Source organism: Lissotriton vulgaris, chromosome 6 (genome assembly GCF_964263255.1).
Source record: "Lissotriton vulgaris chromosome 6, aLisVul1.2, whole genome shotgun sequence".
Classification (NCBI taxonomy): domain Eukaryota; kingdom Metazoa; phylum Chordata; class Amphibia; order Caudata; family Salamandridae; genus Lissotriton; species Lissotriton vulgaris.
In genome coordinates this window covers 1,696,847,677-1,696,866,066 of record NC_141694.1, presented here as the reverse complement: position 1 = coordinate 1,696,866,066, position 18,390 = coordinate 1,696,847,677, and the positions used below count along the sequence as shown (strand labels likewise).

At 42.8% G+C, this 18,390-nt stretch overlaps 1 long non-coding RNA gene across 1 annotated transcript in view; it reads left to right on the top strand.

The window, feature by feature from the left end:
- Positions 1–17,986, top strand: part of LOC147709330 (uncharacterized) — a 773,804-nt gene extending 755,818 nt beyond the window's left edge. The window contains exon 5 of the long non-coding RNA XR_015296545.1: positions 16,381–17,986. This is a non-coding gene — a long non-coding RNA (uncharacterized LOC147709330). The remainder of the gene's footprint in view (positions 1–16,380) is intronic.
- Positions 17,987–18,390: the final 404 nt, after the last annotated feature.

Sequence of the window (18,390 nt, the reverse complement as noted above, 5' to 3'; positions counted from 1 at the left end):
CAGCCAAGCTCTGGAATGATTTGCCGTTCCAGATTTGTGAACTGAACGACCTCCTGTCTTTTAGAAAAGCCATAAAAACCTACCTCTTCTGCTAAATTGTTGTTATGTTAATTGCAAGTTCCATCTGCAGTGGTCCTCTCTCCGTCTCTGGTAGAAAGCGCTGGGACGCCCCTTTGCTGGGGCAGCCGTGCGCTATAGAAAAACATATAACATAACATAACATAACATCAAAGGTAATAAGCACTATAATGCAATTTCAATACTTTTTTAGTAGTACTACTACTATTATCCAGATGCAGTAACAGCAAATGTCCACCCAACATGATTGCAATCATTTTATCAACCTTAGAAGTCTGAAAGGCTGCATCAGCCCTCCCAAGAGTCACAACCCTGTGATTTACTCACTGTGCCAAACACAGGGGCTGAGAACCCTGCATGTGTCGCCAGCCTCCCTGCGTAAGATTGCACCGGCAGACCGAAGCCAGGCACGGCTGCCTCCTCTGAACTCTGCTTGGGAGAGGCAGGCAGAGCTGGGGGAACCGATGAGTCGGCTTCTTGGGAGGGAAGTTCCTCCCAGCGGCCTTGTGTGCTCCACACCTCCTCTCACCACCTCTCCCATCCGCATGTGCAGGCCACAGCCTCTTAATTGCGCCCTCCACTGGAGCTGATTGAGAACACTGCTTGTGCCACCAGCCTCCCTTAGTGATCGGACTGGAAGACCGAGGCCAGACACGGTTGCATCCTCTGAACTCCGCCTGGAAGAGGCAGGCAGAGCCGGGGAAGTGATGAGAGATGGATGCTCTCAATGAGCTGAACGCCCCAAAGACTCACCTAACACGGACATGCTCTTCGCCCTGCGAAATTGTACTGTGATAATATTGTAAATGAACGGTGTCTCTGAGTTTTAAATGCACCCCTACCTCTGTATTTATCAATTTAGAAGTGACGGTTCAGTAAACGTGCCTGTAAATTCCATTCTACCGGAACTCTGTTCCATTTTGTGGAACTCGGTAATTGAAACAGAGTGCGGATTAAGCAAAACTCTGTTAACTTTGCCAGCGGAGCGGAGTTTTCTGCCCACTGCTAATTTCGATGACCCAAGTACTGAACTTCAGTTAGACAGTACTGCAGTTTGCTCAGAGACACCTTATGCCCATTATCAGCCAAAGGGTTCAGTAGTGAGATAGTATCGTATCTACAAGCCTCCTGTGTTTCAGATGCAATGAGGAGGTCATTAATTTACTGAACTAGCACTGAGTTTCGGAGCAGAATCAAGATTTCAAAGTTCTTTTCAAGACCTGGTTGAATATGGATCGAATTTCAGTATACCCTTGAGTGATACAACACCACGTTAAGACATGATACTCAAGACGGAAAGCAAATAAAAATTGTCTTCTCCCGTGCAATGGGATGGAGAAAAATGCTTGATACAGGTCAATCACTGTGAACCATGCAGCCTCACAAGGGATCTGAAATAAGATCAGAGATGGATTCGGTACCACAGGACAACATGGAATCATGATATTCTTCACCTTTCTAAGGTTCTGAACAATGCAATATTTTCCGCTCGACTTCGGCAATCCTATGAAGTGCGAGTTGCATGGACTTCTTATGATCTCCTTCAGAATGCCCAGCGCAATCATGGACTTAATTATGGGTGTAATACCTGCCACCATTTCTCGGGTCAGGTTGAACTGAGGTGTTCTTGGGAATTCCACAATAGGCTTTATCTGTATGCGGACTGGCTCAACTCCTCGAATCAGCCTGATTTCCTATTCTGTGAAGTCCCATACCACTGGAGAGAGGGTATCTCTCAAATCCAGGGGTATGTCTTCCACCATCAGTAAAGGAAACATGGCTACATAATGATTTTATTTTGCCAACTTGAAGGCAATGTCTTCATCATTAGTCTGCAATTCAGTTCCCTTTGGCGTACAATAGATGGTACAAGTCAATGTGCACAAGTGGTTGCACCCTAGTAAACAAACAGGACTTGAATCACCCACCATAAAATGATGGTGATCCTGAAAGGTTCCGATTTTCATCGGTACCACTTCTGCCAAAGGGTTTGTCATTATTTTGTTAGCAACTCCAACAACTTGAATTGATTTTCTCAAGAGTGGAGGGTTGGGGACTACTGCAGATCTCACAGTAGAATGGGTAGCACCAGTTTCAATCAAAAATGTAATGGTCTGACCATCTACGTATGGTCCACACTGGTCTACCTCTAAGACTGTGCCAAGTGTACAGTCTTCCTCCCTCCTCAGGCACCGTCATTTTGACGTGTCCTGATCAAATCCATCCAGCACTTCCATTAGGGGCATCTGATGATAAGTTCTATTGCCCTGCAAGATTCTCGGAGGTTGGGGCACTTGCACTAACTGGTTCTGATTCCCTCCCGCCTTAAGAGATCTGGGTCTAGTCACTGTCGGTAACTGATTTACCACATCTGTCACTTGCACGAGTTCTCCCTCCTGCACTTGATTTGCAGGATTTAAGCAACAGTCGTGCTTCCAATGATTCAGTTGTCTTTTTTAATGATGTAGTTTATGCCCACTTCTTCATGTTTCAACTCAGAAGCAACATTATTGGGCTGGGACAACAACCTTCTCATTAATGTGTTCTCCTCTACCTGAAGTCGTTGTACAGAAGCATATCCCCACACATCACATTCATGAGTAGCAATCGAGATGCACTTGGCATTATACAGTTAGTATCATTGTAGGGACTGATGTGTGATCTGCGTGCTTCGCAAAGTTAAACATACTTTGAATAGCCTTTCCCAGTTGTTGAATATTTTGTTTCACTAGTAGGGACCAACTCCTCCAAGCGTCAAAAAGGACACCTAAGTAAGAAAATGAGTTGACCTCACTAATGTGGCTTCCCTTAATAAAAAAGATCTGGATTTGGTACTTTTTGGGCAGATAACCATAACATTTCGTTTATTCATATCTGTGCTTAAAATTCAGATTTTCAGTAAACTCAACAAATAAGTCTAGGAGCTTTTGGAAACATGAAGCACTTCTGGAGATGAGCACTGTTATCAGAGCACAATGGAAAGGCTAGAGGTGGCTTCCCAATATGGGGTAGATCTTTGCCTTTTTTTGAGTAGGTGCAGTTCCAGGGAATCAATATAAAACAAAAATTAAAGAGGGGGCTAACATACAGCCCTGATGAACTCTCCTTCTAAGCCTAAAATACTGTGTACATTCCCCCCACCACCATATTGAACCAAAGCAGAGGAATTACATTATAAATCTCTTAGCAGGGAAACTATGGGGCATGTTATCAAGAACGGAGTTAAGAATATCGCTGCTTTTGCGGCAGGAAACTGCTGCTAAAGCGGCGATAATGGGCTTGATAATATGCCGTAGAGAATTCCCATAGAAGCCCATGTTCACACCAGAACATGGGCTTCTATGGGAATTTACAAGGGCATATTATCAAGCCCATTATCGCCGCTTTAGCTGCAGTTTCCTGCCCCTAAAGCGCCAATAATTTTAACTCTGTTTCTTGATAATATGCTCCTATGTTCCTCTCTACTCCCATGGATCCCAGTACTGCCATAACGTGTTTCAGTTCACTCAACCAAAGGCAGAGCTAAGATCCATGAAGGCAAGATGGAGAGACCCTTCCTTAGCAATCGTGCATTTTAAAATTATCAAGTATACATTCAAACACTGGTTGACAGTTCCTAGGCCTGACCTGAGCCCATACTAATTATCCAAGAGCACAATATGCTATTCCACCCAAAAGCATGTCCCAGTACTTTCACCTTTGTGTTAATTAAGAAAATTGCATGCAAAATTTACAATTATTGGTTAGAGTAAGTTATAATTGGAGCAGGGGGGAAAGAGAGAAGGGAGGAAGTCATAGGGATGTGCATGCCCAGTGCCCCTTACAATTAAAGTGTGTGTAAAGGCAGTCCTGCATGATTGTAATGGTTAAAAAAACTCTCTGGAGATGTGATTCCAATGCTAATCTTTCTACTCAAAGTCTCTAATAGTTACAGGTTTCCCTAGGTGTGCTCTAGGGGTGAAAAGTATGTGAAGGTAGATACACATGGATATACATGGTGGTGGTGGTTAAAGAACCTCATGCAAAGGTAACACCAATTCCTGTCTTCCTGTCCTTGGCCTTACGTCACTGAAGGCTTTCTTGGCCATACCGACTTGCATATCATTGCATTTAGTTTTAGGGTTTTGCTATTTTAATCGCAGTCCACTTGGGGGAGGGTATTTATGGTGAGAGTGGAGTAAGCATGGGGGAACGTAAGGTACTGCATTACTGTCTAGTAATTAGCCCATCCTTGGTTTCTTTTCCCTGCTTTCCAGGAGATGAATCCTAATAGTGCAGTTGGTTTTGGTCTGCATGCAGATGAGTAGTAAATGTTTTACACTCCTACTTTCTCCTTCAGTGGAGGAATTATCAATATAATTTTTGATATTCTAGTTTTCTCAGCTCCCATGAGGAAGGCTGCAACTTTCTGGGTACCTTAGGGAAGTATTCCTCAAGAGCAGTGTTAAAGTGCTTGCATGGTCTTCTAATCGAGTTTGTCTTATCAGTTTCTGCAGGAAGGTCTTTCTGGTCCTTGAGACCCATGTGAATTCAAGAAGTACATGGGGAATATTTTCAGGGAATTTACTGTTGCAGAGTATAAGAAATTGGGTTGTTAGTTTAATGGGATTAATGGGATGGAAACTCTGATCAAGCAGCTACCACAATGCTTGTGCAAATAAAGCACAAGCAAACCCATATTGACCTGTGCTCATCCCCTTGGTAGTTTGGCACAGAGCAGTCAGGCTTTACTTAGAGGCAATGTATAAAGTATTTGTGAAACACTTCAAACTGTAAAACAGTGAAAAAACTCTGCAAAAAGAGCGCCCAACAGATTTAGAAAAACACAGTAAGTTTCAAAAAATAAAACAAGACCAAAACGACAAAAATCTGTTTAGTAGAACTGGAGATATTGAATTTTAAAGTGTGCAGTCGAAATAGCACCAAGAAGCACAAAGAGCTAATGGAGATATCTGGTTGCGCTGTCAAAGCAGTGCGTTACCCCTATCGACGGTACTTCTGATGTGAAGCTAGTGTAGGGGATGCGCGAGCAGTGAGCAATGCTTCAGTTCCAAAAAGCTGTGAGGCTGTGATGCAGATTTAGGCTTCATCATCAAGGCTGTCATCAGTAAGAGATGCGACGACTAGGGCTGTAGATGTGCTGTGCCACCAGGCTGGTGCTTCAGTACACAGGACTGTGGAGGGCAGATGCAGGACTTTGCGATAGGTCCAATCCATGCAGTAGCAACAATGTGTCGTTTCTTCTCGAGGAGGCTCCACTCGGCCATGGAGATGTGATGTTTCTGCTTGGGATGTGTCGCTCAGCAGAGAAGATACATCAGTTCTGTTGGCAAGCACCTTAGGCCCACTTCCAATGGTCCAGGATTGGGGTGGCACCACTTTGCAGGGTAGACTCACAGATGGCAGAATCCAGGTACAAGGGGTTAGAAGCCTGTTATGTCCCCAGGGCTTTAGATCAGGAGGCCAGCCAACTAGTCACTCTGTGTTCTGGATTCAAGGGATTCAGGCCCAGTCCTTCTCACCCAGGTAAGAGGGAAACATATCAGCACAGCAGAGTGTCAGTTCTTCAGCAGCACAATAGTCCTTCCTGTCAGAGTATCCACATGTCCAGAAGTGTACTGAAGTAGTGGGGTTTCTTCTAGAAGCATGCTTTTGAAGTGCCCAGACGCCCTGCCTTCCCTGCCCTGGTTCCAGATTAACTACAGGGGGTATATGGCCTTTTGTGTTGGGACAGGACGCATCCTATTCAGGTATAAGAGAGGCTGGGCCCAGCACCTCCCTCCAACTTTGCCAGTTATGGCCCACTCAATCACACCTAAACTCTCGTTGTGTGTGGCTGTCTAGGAGGAATACACAAAGCCCAACTGCCAACTATACCAAGTCATGTGACCAGAGACAGGATGCAGACACCAAATAGCTAAGGCAAGAAGATGCTTTCTTTGAGTGGCATTTTCAGAATTGTAATTTAAAATCTGACTTCACCATTTTGCCACATAGCATATTAAACTCTCATATCTTGAATGGAGTGAAGCCACCTTCTGCTTTGAAGACTGTTGATGATAAAGACTGACAGATCTGAAGCAGAGATATCAAATGATTTCTCTGTGATATTGCCAGAACCAAGACTTTCTTCATACTTTATCATACCACTGCTCAATAATTGGAGAGGAAGCCCATTTTTGCTTGTTCATTTTGGTACATAGGACTGTATTCACTTTCTGAATCTGTGTATGGAGTGAAGGGATCCCCTTGGCAATATCTAAGTTTTCCTGGAGGATTCTCTACATGTAAATTCTTGGAGCCTGTGGTGGTAAAGGCTATACCAAGATAGGTAAGAAGCTGCACAATTTCTGTTTGTTACCTCTTCTAAATAGAATTGCTTGGTGTAAGAAATTAGGTTTCTGGTTGACTGGGGTGTGAGCCCTGATTAAGCAGCAGTACAATACTTGTCAGGGTAAGGCTCAAGCAAACCCCAAATTAACCTGTGATCAACCTCCTGGCAGCTTGGCACAGAGTGGTCAGTCGTAATTCAAAGGAAATGTGTAAAGTATTTGTGCAACACTTCAAACAGTAATAAATTGAAAACACAACACACAAAAGGTCTCACACCGGACTAGTCAAATAGAGTGATTTTTATTAAATAAAACAAGAACAAAACAACAAAAACCTAATGAGTAGAACCAGAGATATGCATGTCTGAAGCACAAGTTGGCTACAGGGACCCAGTTAAGCCCACTGAAAAAGTACCCAGCGTCATCTCGAAACTGATGCACCGCCTTAGCCACAGCCGAGGAGATGCATCAGTTCTGAGATGAGGCGAGGCTGTGATGCGAGGTCCTGGATCATCATCCAGGATCCCATTGACGGGGGCTTGCAATGCAAAGTCGGTTGTCGAGGATGCATTGTGCAGTCGGACAATACATGAGTTCCGAGGAGCTGTGAGGCTTATATGTGGAGTCCATTGTAGATGTCGAGGCTGCCATTGAGAAGTATGCATTATGCAGTAGCAGTTCTGAGGTGGATCAAGAGGCGGTTGCAGGCTGCGAAGGTGATATCGGTCTTTACGATGGAGTCGATCCATACAACAGTGGCAATGCATCAGTTCTGCTTGGGGCTGCACCACGCAGCAGCAGAGGAGATGCGTCAGATCCGCTGTGTCCACAGAGTCGGGCAGAGCACCTTTGGTTCACTTCCAAGGGTCCAGGACTGGGGTAGCACCGCTTGGCAGGGTAGACTCATTGATGGCAGAGTTTGGGTGCAAGGTTCACGGTTGTTGGAGCCTTCTGTCACTGAAGCTAAAGTAAGTAGCCAGCCAACTAGCCCTAAGAGTCACTCTGGTTGTCCTTGGTACAAAAGATGCAGGTCCAGTCCTTCTCACCCAGGCAGGAGTGTAGCTGGTCAGCACAACAGGGCAGCAGTCCTTCAGAGCAATGGTCCAGCAGAGTAACAATCATTTCAGCAGCACAGCAGTTCTTCTTCCCAGCACAGTATCCACAGGTCCAGAAGTGTACTGAAGAGTTGGTGTCTGAGGTCCAATACTTGTACCCAGTTCTGCCTTTGAAATTTGGGAAGCTTCAGGAGGCTTTCATTTGAAGTGCACTGGTGCTTTGCCTCCTGTGCCCTGGCTCCAGACTAACTATGCAGCCCTTTGTACAGCGGCGGGGCGCAGCCTATTCAAGTGTAAGCAGGGCTGTGCCAGGCTCCTGCCTCCCATCCTGCCATTCATGGACTATCCAGGCACACTTATGCTCTCTGTTGTGTGTAGCTGTCTATGAGGAAAACACAAAGATCAACAATCATCTACACCCAATGATGTGACGCAGTGACAGCCTGACAGCACCAAACCATTAAGACAATGAAATGCCAACTTTCTAACTTTATTGTTATTTAAAATCTGATTTAACCCTAAGTTAGGATTTTTTTATTACAATTCCAAAGACCCTAAACATGAATAAGTTACCTGTCCCCATTTGGAAGATACGGCTTATAAACTGTAATAAGATAACCCAGTGTTATCCCATTGGGGAAGTAGGCCTTGCAGTAGTGAAAAACCAATTTATGAATATTCCTCTACCAGGACATGTACAGCTTAAATGTACATGTCCAGCTTTTTAGGTACATTGCAACCTGCACTCTGGGCTTTCCAGGGCCTACCCTAGGGGTGACATACATGTATTAAAAACGAAGGTGTGGGCCTGGCAAAAGGATTATTTTGCAAGGTTTAAAACTGCTCGCAATGGCTGCAATAGCAGGCCTGAGACATGTTTAAAAGGCTACTTAAGTGGGTGGCCCAACCATTGCTGCTGGCCCACTAGTAACATTTACTTTGCAGGCCCTGGGCACAGCTAGTGCCACTTTACTGGGGACTTGCAAGTAAATTAAATATGCCACTTGGATATAAGCCAATTCCACCATGTTTTAAGAAGAGAGGCCTTTAGCACTGGTTAGCAGTGATAAAATGCCCCGAGTCCTTTGGCCATCAAATGAAGTTAGCAAAACAGGAGGTATGAAGGCAAATAGTTAGGAGGAAAGCCACACCAAGGATGCCAGGTCTAACACCAGGGTCATGACTTCTTTGATTGAGGCACCCAGGCCATTATGTTCCGGAAACATTGTATTGAGCTTGTCAATCTGAAGTTCTATGTATATATTCAGTCTCTGTTTCTCATTTGTTCTTGGATTAAATACCAGTTCTAAAATCTGATAGAATTTCTATTGAAAATAGTGCTTTATTTCCACAAAGTGATTAGATAAAGTGATTATTAGTTCTTCAAACAAATGTTAGACTAATATCCCAACTAGTGAATTGTAACATTCCTGATCTTATGCACTTAACATAATCCACAAAGATATGTTACCATACACAAACAATTTATTTACAGATGGCATATAATTTTTATGTTATTTTTTGTTGAGTGTGCAGATGATGTAAGAAGCAATCAATTATCACATTACTAACCTGGGTGCATTTGAGACATAGGAAGGTTCCTATTTTCTTTGTTAGTTGTGAGGCTTTTGTAATTCACTCCAGCTAGTTTAATAATATTTGTTATATGTATGCTCCACTTATGAACAAACAAAGATTTGGCCTTGAATGTCTCTTATAATTGTTTGTCTTTTTCAACCAGTCTCTTGTGTCTTGTTTAGCTTTTGTTTTATGCATCTGCTTTGTGGGGAATGCTGAGACACAAACATCACTTTTCACTTTGCCTTTCTACTACTGCTAATATTTGTCATACTGAGAAATTTCCAGCTTCTTCCTGCGAGTGTTCAAAATTTCATTGAGTGCCTTCTTTTCATGAACTTCATATTCTCTGTTTCTTTTATTCCTCAAGTACTTAAACTACACATAACAAGCAATTGTTTCCTTAGCTACAAGCATTGCAGACATTTTTTAAGATAATACTAATGAAAACACATTGATGTCCATAAAATATCCAGATTTATGTCGGACTTGCGCCACGTTTACGCCGCCGTTGCGTGACGCAACGGCGCGGAAACGTGGCGCATCCCTGCGACCTATTTACAACGTGACGCATCTAGGCAGATGCATCACGTTGTAAAGTCCTACGCCACATGGAACCTGCGTCAGGTTTTATGTGGGCGTTCTGTCGCAGGGTGGGCGTTCCCTCGTAGGAAAGCCCCGTAAAACTGACGCAGTGAAATCTACAAGATTTCACTGAGTCAGTTTTACGACGCTGCTGCGTCAAATCCTTACGCCTGCTTGAAGCAGGCGTAAGGAGTGACGCACCACGTTATGTATGGTTGGCCTCTGTACATTGCAGGAGTTGTGTCGCACTTGCGACGCTACTCCAGCAATGCGCCGCCCGTACACCACAAGATGCGTCACGCATCTGCCCTTCCTTGCACTATGGTGCGCCGCATTGTAAATGCGGCGCATCTGTGGTGCCGCAAGGAGGGAATTGCGTGACGCATCAGTTCTGGCGCATCCCTGCTGATTTGCAGATATGCGCCAGAACTCATAAATCTGCCCCCATGTGTTGGGTGGATAATATGTTAGGTGAATATTATTTGTTTATGTGAGTTATTTTAAAAATAAAACCTGTTGCTTACTTACTGCTCCTCGCCAATACATATACAAAAATGTCGTGGATTTAGCATTACAATATTCTCTACTGTAAACGTTTGCAGGAAAATGTTATCGTATGATGACGAAGAACTTGAGCCCATGAATGTTCCCACACTCTGTAGCTCATGATCATCCAGTCTGCATTTTCCAAAATCCTACTGAGTTGTACCACAGCATATCAATTGTCCATTGAATCCGATTCTCTCCTTGAAAATGTATGCCATCTATGTTTTCCCTAATATTTGGATTATTCTGTGAATACCAATCCATTTTTTGACAATGGCTGTAGAAAATGATTCACATACTGACATACATTTTGATATATCGAGCTTACGCAAGGAATAATTGGTGAACACGGAGAGCCCATTTATGTCACTGGATTCTTGGTGTTTTTCTTTTGAAACTCTATTTGTATTTTGTATCACATGCAAGCTCTATTCCATTTGACAATGTGTGTTTCAAGATGTCTACATATTCCTTCATTTTATCATGTTTCAACTGGAAATATACTTTGTGTCATACATATCTCTATCTTGAATCACCACTGCTCCTTTCCTGGTGTATCGCCATTTGTATGGTCATTTAGACATTTTCCAACATTTTTAGTGACTAATCTATCTTTCATTTAGATCTAGTTTTCTTTTCAGATCATATTTAAAGGTTTTCCTTTTTGTCAATGCCATTTAATTATCTGAATGTTATTTTCTTGAATAAATTTGGACTTTTTGATGCAACCCTGATGGAAAATGTGTCAGGAATTACTAAGCCACAAAAAGCCTTATTTTAGTGGTTTAGTAAAAAAAAATAAGGTAATGCAGTGCATAGCGCTGTCTTGTGTTCCCTTGCGTTGGGGAGGTTCAAGGATTGCCATGAGCTCTGCCCTTGTTTCACATCTCACACGGACTCAGAATGATCTAACCAGGCACACTGGTTCAGGGGGCTGACATAGAATAAGTTCCTGTGCCACCACAACTTCAGTCTGTTGAAATTTGAGACCCCTGACTTGCAACACATTGTTACCAGCACTGTGGCACCTTCAGTCCTTTCCTGAGGTCCATTTGCATGCCAGCTTGAAAATGATCATCCTGAAAGAATATTAGAGCTGCTGTCTGGGAGATAGAGACAGGAGTCACATGACAAAAACGCAGGGCCTGACTTAGAACTTGGTGACGGAGATTTTGGGCGTGCCTTTGAATATAATGGACTTGTAATACGGTGGACGGGATATCTGTTGGTTTGTGACGGAGTAGCCCTGTATGTCAAACTTTAAATCAGGCCCTTTGTATCCAGGGTGTGAAGGTGATGGTAGAATTCACCAGATTTCAATGGCTACAGTGTATAGGCTATACATATGACAGCCGGCATCCCTTGTTTTTTATTTCAACGTGGATTAAGATCTGATGATGGAAGTACAAAAAGTACAGGTAATAGTACCACAGCACTCAATCTCATAACCTACAGGGCTTACAAGAGTGGCTGGTAATTTTACACGTTGTCCATCATATGACAAGACTCCAAATATGTATTGCCCTGACTGAAACCTGAAACCTGCAATAGTCAATATGAAGCCATATTTCTTTGCCAAAAGGGTCTGAAATGTCATCATGTATCTGAATCAAGAGTTAACACCCCTTCAGCATACTATGCATTAAATGTGTGAACTATGTAAAAACAGGATTGACCACCCAGTTAGTAGCTGATAGATGCCCATGCCAATAATCCCTTTACACCTTCCTTCCATGGCCCCAAAAATATGGGGCCTACCTTCCTATTGCAATAGAAGAGAGGCTGTGCATTGTACTGCACATGGATGTAGGGACTGCATTGAATGCACATTGAGCTCTCTACTAAGCACTTAAAAATCTGGCAACTTTGATGATGGGCATTATGATTTAAAAGGACTATATTCCAGCGACCTTGCAGAGCATCAGGGTACCGTGTCAGAAATCCCAGAGTAAATATATGTTAAAGTGGGATGAAGGAGGTGAATATACATGTCTTAGGTGTTCAGAAAATGCAAAACAAAACATCAGAGGATGTTAAAGGAATCAGTGAGTACACAGTTGTATTCATCACTCTCAACCCTACACTTAATTAATGATGAACACATTACGGCTATCCCAGAAATAACATTTCGATATCATTTATGGTCTAACTCATCCTTGCCTACCTACTAGTCTCTGGTAAAACCTGGGTTAAAAGCTAGACGAAGCATACACAATAAACACACTGCAGGAAGACAGTCACTGAGGAGCGGCCTTTTGATTGCAGTGACAATGAGCTGCCAAATTACTGTTCAGTAGAGGCAGAGGTCGCTGTCGGGTGCCAACAACTGTCCTTCTCAAACACTGACTGTAGCAGGAGCATTGCTATTGAGAGTATAAATATACATCGCGAAGCTATCCCCCATCAGTTCCAAAAAATACATCTATATTTGATTTCATATCAATTCAAATGAAATAGAAGAATTCATACACCACATCTTTTTGTGACTAGAAATCTGTGTTTCTCTAGAATTTGCTTAATGCAAGAATAAGTACCAATAAACCTCGCTATTTATTTACAAATGTATTCTGTTGTTTAGTCAAATGGGTTTCTTGAAGTTTAGTATTACGGTGTCCATGATGCTCTAAACAATTTAAAACTTTTCTGGATATAGAAGAATTATTAAAAGCTGTAACATGTGATGACAGGAGAGGCATAGCATCCTTAGCATGGCACAGATCCCCCATATTACTAATCCGTTCGACATACATGATTATGTTGAAAAGTCGCCCTATTTGGGTCATCTTCCCCCATGCAGATATGAAGCAACTCCGGTTCAGTAAACCTATTTTCACCCCCTCCCACGTTACAAAGCCTAACACACAGTGATGGGCAAGCAGCGCCGGGATTATTTTAAAACTCAATTGCTATGCACACTAGTGGACAAACAATGCTTCAGCTTACCCTGACCTGTATTACTCCCTGTAAGAAAAATTATTGAGAAGTCGTGGCGCAGGGCAAAGCTCATCTCCCAACTAATTTTTAGGTCTACCGCCTATCACCTATCAGAGTATTAGTCAAACATAAGTATCTTTTCAATTTAGCTTTGTAAGGAAATGTTAGTTTCTTTACATTTTTGTGTGTGGGCCTATGATGGTGGGAATGTGGGGTTATTACAGGGGGGGGGGGTGAGCATATGATGGTGATTGAATGGCTACATGATGATGGTGTGTGGGCTTCTAGTGATATATGTGTGGGTGTATGGTGATGGGTGGGTGGGCGTTTGATGATGGTTTTATTGGCGTATGATGTTGGTTGTGTGGATGTTTGATGGTGGGTGTATTAGTTTATGATAGTGGATGTGTCGCAATGATTGTGGGAGTGTAGGGCCATGAGTGTGCAGATGTTTGATGGAGGGTTTGTTGGTGCATTATGGGGAGGGCTGTATTTGTGTTATGGGGTGTGGGCATTTGATGATGGCTATGTGGATGTGCGGTGGTGAGTGTCCTGGAGTATAATGGTGGGGTTTATTTGCTTATGATGGCTGGTGAGTAAGTATATGATGACTCTGTGAATGTTTGTTTGTGGATGTGTTTACTGTATGATGGGTCGTAGGCCAGAATACTGATGGCAAAAATTTAGTCTGGCAATAATAGTGTGCCCAAAATGTAGTTTGCAATCTCATTGCTCTGTTGGGTGTACTGATCATTCACACAAATGTGGCTCTATTTTTGTCGGATGATATTTAGGCCATGATATTCTGGCATCATGACGTATGAAGTTGAATGTGTGGCCAAATGAAGATGGCTTTATGGGCATATGATGGTGGGTAGGTGAGTTCCTTTGGGATGTGCTCGGTGTATGAGGCATGGGCATATGATGGTTTGTTTATTTAAATAAGTTGTTGGGAATGTAGGCGGATGACTGTGGCATTATGGGCATTTTGGTTATGGTCATCTGACAGTATGATTGTGAATGTGTGGGTGTCTGATGGCAGATATGTGGCAATTTGATCATGTGTGTGCTGGTGTATGGTGGTAAGTGAATGGCAGTATGATGGGGATTGTTTTGTCATAGGGTTATGGTTGATTGTATTATGTTGGTGTGGTAGTGCATGATTGTGGCAGTGTTGACAAATGATGGTGATGTGCTAACATACAAAGCTGGGTGAGTGAGTGTATGAAATTGGATTTGTAGCAATATGATATTGGTTGTGTTAACATATGGTGGTGTTTTTGTATTTGATTTTTCAATATGTGTTTAAACATACGGATAAATTATGGTGAACCATTAAGTGGCGAGGTGGGAGCTGTTTATCACTCCCTCCTTGTCTTGCCCAAGGACAGAATATTTTTTTTTTATCTTTCCTGATGTTGGCGCACATTGAGAGAGATTACAATTTTGGTGTAGTGGGTACTTTTAATGGCTCCAAAGGTTGAGGGGGACATAGGAGAAGTTAAGCTCATATGCCATGTTTAAGGGGAGGAGTGGCTAACAAATCAATTGCGGCTGGCATTAATCGCGGGTGGGGTGGTCACCCAGGAAGGGTCAGATGCGGAGCGGGGTAATCTAATAATAAATAAAAAACGTACCTGTCCGCAGGCCGGGTCCTGCGATTTCTTGGTGCCTTTTCCAGCTCCCCATGCCTCCGCAGGAACAGGAAGCAGGTTGCCTACCTTCCCTCCTCTAAGCCAATCACAGTGCTGCAATGGTAGTGTTGTGATAGGTGTGGACGCTGCCCAGCCAGGGGCTTACGGGGAGGCCATTTTCTTCCAGTAGGCTGCATTGCAGCCTGGATGGAGAAAGGGCAGATTGCGCATGACTGGTGTCAGCGGCCCTAGAGGGCCTACCAAACAGTCATTGCGCCCTCAGGAGTGGGCACAGCACTCCACCCCTGCTCACAGATCAGCCCCACCCGCAACTAAACATATTACCGTTTTATGTTTCTGCTTCTTGTACTGCCAGAAAGCAGTGGGGGGACCATCCTCCGCCCTAGCGGTGGAGCCGTCCCTGTAACAAACTACTTCAGCCTTGCACAATAGTTTGGTGGTAAGTGCCTCTTACCACCTATCGCTTTGCCTAAGGGTGGGGGGAGTTGCATAGACTATAGCCCCGGATGGGGGCAGCTGAAACTTGCCTTTCTCCACTTTGGCCACAAAGATGTAATGGCCATGGAGGACACAGGTGTGATCTATGTGTTGGGAGAGTGTAAGGTGCTTACAACTATCCCCGTGCTCAGATCATCATTATAGTTTGAGTGCAGGGAGAGCTGCGAGCCGTGTAAAATTGTAAAAGTTGGAATATTGCAAAACTGAGCTAAAAATTAAATAATAAATTACAATGCATTGTAACATACTATTTTTATTATTGTTGTGAATTTTATTATTAGTATCATTCTTACTACAAAATGATAATAATTACAGGAAGGATGTTATCAATAACTGCAATATTAATGGCAATGCATCTTTTCTGTTATGCAAGAAAAGGAGAACTGTGACTGCAAGAAAAACTGCAGGTGCAAGGGATTTCCCCTAAAGTTTTCGTGCCTGATTCACAGCGCTGTTTGCACACCTACCGTGAACTTGGAAATACAGAGGGAGAACAACACAAAGAAGAACTTTCCAATTGAGACATACCAAAAAATCGTAATCTTTTGGGTAATCACGTCCCCCTTGCAGGTAGTTTTCCGTCTTAGAAACGCTCGTACATTAGCTGCTGTCAAATGCAGGAATAAGTGGAGTTTCATTTTGGGAATTCGGAAGGAACAACCACATATTTAATGGAGTGTGATGGTGGCATTTCTCCCATGGAAAAAAAACCTGTTGAGACAAAAAAGAAAGTTGAATGTGCAAAACCAAACGATGAATTGATTTGGACATGGAGATTATTCCACCAAACATAAATTGTGCAAATTTAAAGGTTTGGATTGAAGTACTCTGAAAAATATACAACTACAATAGATTTCCTACAGCACTTCTAGAATTGTTCGAGAATCCCTGAAATGTAAAAAGCGTGGCAATTTCCCCATTAGCCCTTTGTGAATTGGGTTGTCGTTTTTTCTTGCAGGTTTGTTTGGTTATTTGTAAAGCACAAATATGCCAGAAATAAGCTTCAAGGAACTTTTCAAAATATAGAAACAAAACATCTGCAATTTAAAGTGTGATTTGCATGTCTTGAAACACTTGTATGTGCCAAAAAAGGATTATGGCATTTCTTTTGTCTTTCAGCCTTTCCATCATGAATATTCTGTGGCACAGAAGAAGTGATGTGATGTGTGCAAAGGTCTATTGCTGGTCGTAAATAGTTACCACAGGTAAAGGGCACACAAACAGGTACCAATACAGCGATAGATTCACTTTATTACTGTTGATTTGATGCAGGACATTTTTCAAAAAGCGACAAAGTCCCGCCCTCCTTAGTAAGAGGGCATTTGTCAATTACACTCTAAGTGTGCGGTACTTGCACATATCACACTTTTTAGCAGATGTCCGGCACCTACCAAACTCTGAAATATGCCCTTATTTCTATATCACGCCCTTACAAGTATTTTACAATATGTGTCAAAGTGTTACAAGACGTGAAACGTAAATGATTTGCGAAACATTGTGCAACAATACATAGAATATGATCTATGAATTTCTGTCATATAAGCAGGTGCAAAGTCAATTTGTAGAACGGCCACTGGGGAGTTCAGTTGCACCTTCATATTGTTCTTTCTGCGTCTGCCTGAGTTAAGAATAGTTTGAGAACAGAGGCAGCCTCCTTATATGGCTAATCTTGTCTAAAAAAGGGTGCTTATGAATTTTCATAAACTCTCCTTCCAAATTTGCACCAGGAGGCTGCTGAAGCGCCGCGATAAAACCGGCCCTCCGCAGGTTAGCAAATTTCGCGCATGGGAGTAAGAATAGCAATTTGAATTGTTGTGTCTTTAGCTGTCCCCCCCTTCACCCCTGCTCTTTTTTTATTTTATTTTTTGTAGGGCGGGTTAAATGTGGGAGATTTGTTTTCCATCACTTCAGGAAGTGGAGCCAATACCCAGAGCAGGCTAGCAGATTGTTCTACTCGGGTTTGATGTTCCTGAGTTTAATTGTCTTTCATGTGCACAATGGCAGGCGCTCTCTGGTGGGCCATGCAAGCATGATAAAAGGGCACCATTCTTGCATAGCAATGCCCTTTTTTTATTATTAGCGTAAAAAATTAGCAAGCTGGAAGTCGTTAGAAGGGGCTCCGCTGGCATTAATTGTAATGCAGCCGGTACGTGTTTGCAGACTGGAGGCTGCAAGACAATAACCGCAACACGCGTTAAATACATAAACGAAAAAGGCAAAATTAATAGTCTCTTGCTAATTGTATCATTTTGGTGGGCCTTAATAAGGCGCCTGCTGTCAACCAGAGTGTATTTAAAAGAGACCCGGTAATTGATGTATTGCTGCGAGTATAGAAGGGGGCTCAAGTTGATTAATGTATGAGTTAGCTTTTAAGGCATTTTAAAAAGGCTTCTTAACTGGGTCTTAAGAGACCTCCACAAGCCCACTGTAAACTGCTGTTGAGAAAAAAAAACTCTGCCTGACAGCTGCTGATGTCTCCCGTGGTCCGACTTTTTTTCTGATCAGAGAAAAAAGTGAGGTAATAGAGTCCCTGTCAATAATTGCAGTGCTTAAAAATCTTATAAAGGGATTTCGCCTGTTCCCTCTGGAGATAACTTTTCAAAGGTTAAATTAGTTTCACTTGTGCGCGCCACAAATATCTCCCGCTCCCGACGAGCATCAACTTGTGCTTCAAATGAGCTTCGAAATGTGAGCGATGCTGTGGATTCAAAAGCTTTTTATTTTCAATAAAAAAAATTACTGAAAAAAAAAAAAAGAAAACAGGCCCGTTTCATAAAGAGGGCTCCAAAGCTGCAGGGAATGTCATGTTTGCCACATGTATTTATTTACAGTTTTTCCACAGCGCTACAAGACGGCAAGGGTACCCTTTGAACGCTACATGTCAGATATATCATCAGTGCCACTGGAATTATGCAGCAGGGGAGGGCCAAATTATGAGGCAGGGTTGAGTAAATTATGCGGCAAGAAAGAGCTAATTGCGCTGGGTAATGTGGCACATTTTGTAATTGCATTACTTCATTATTTTTTCAGTTTTACTCTTGTTAACACTGTCTGGTATTGCTTGCACCTCAATAGTACCAGTTTACTATTCAAATACAACAATAAGCAACAGAAAGGTGACCAGTCAAC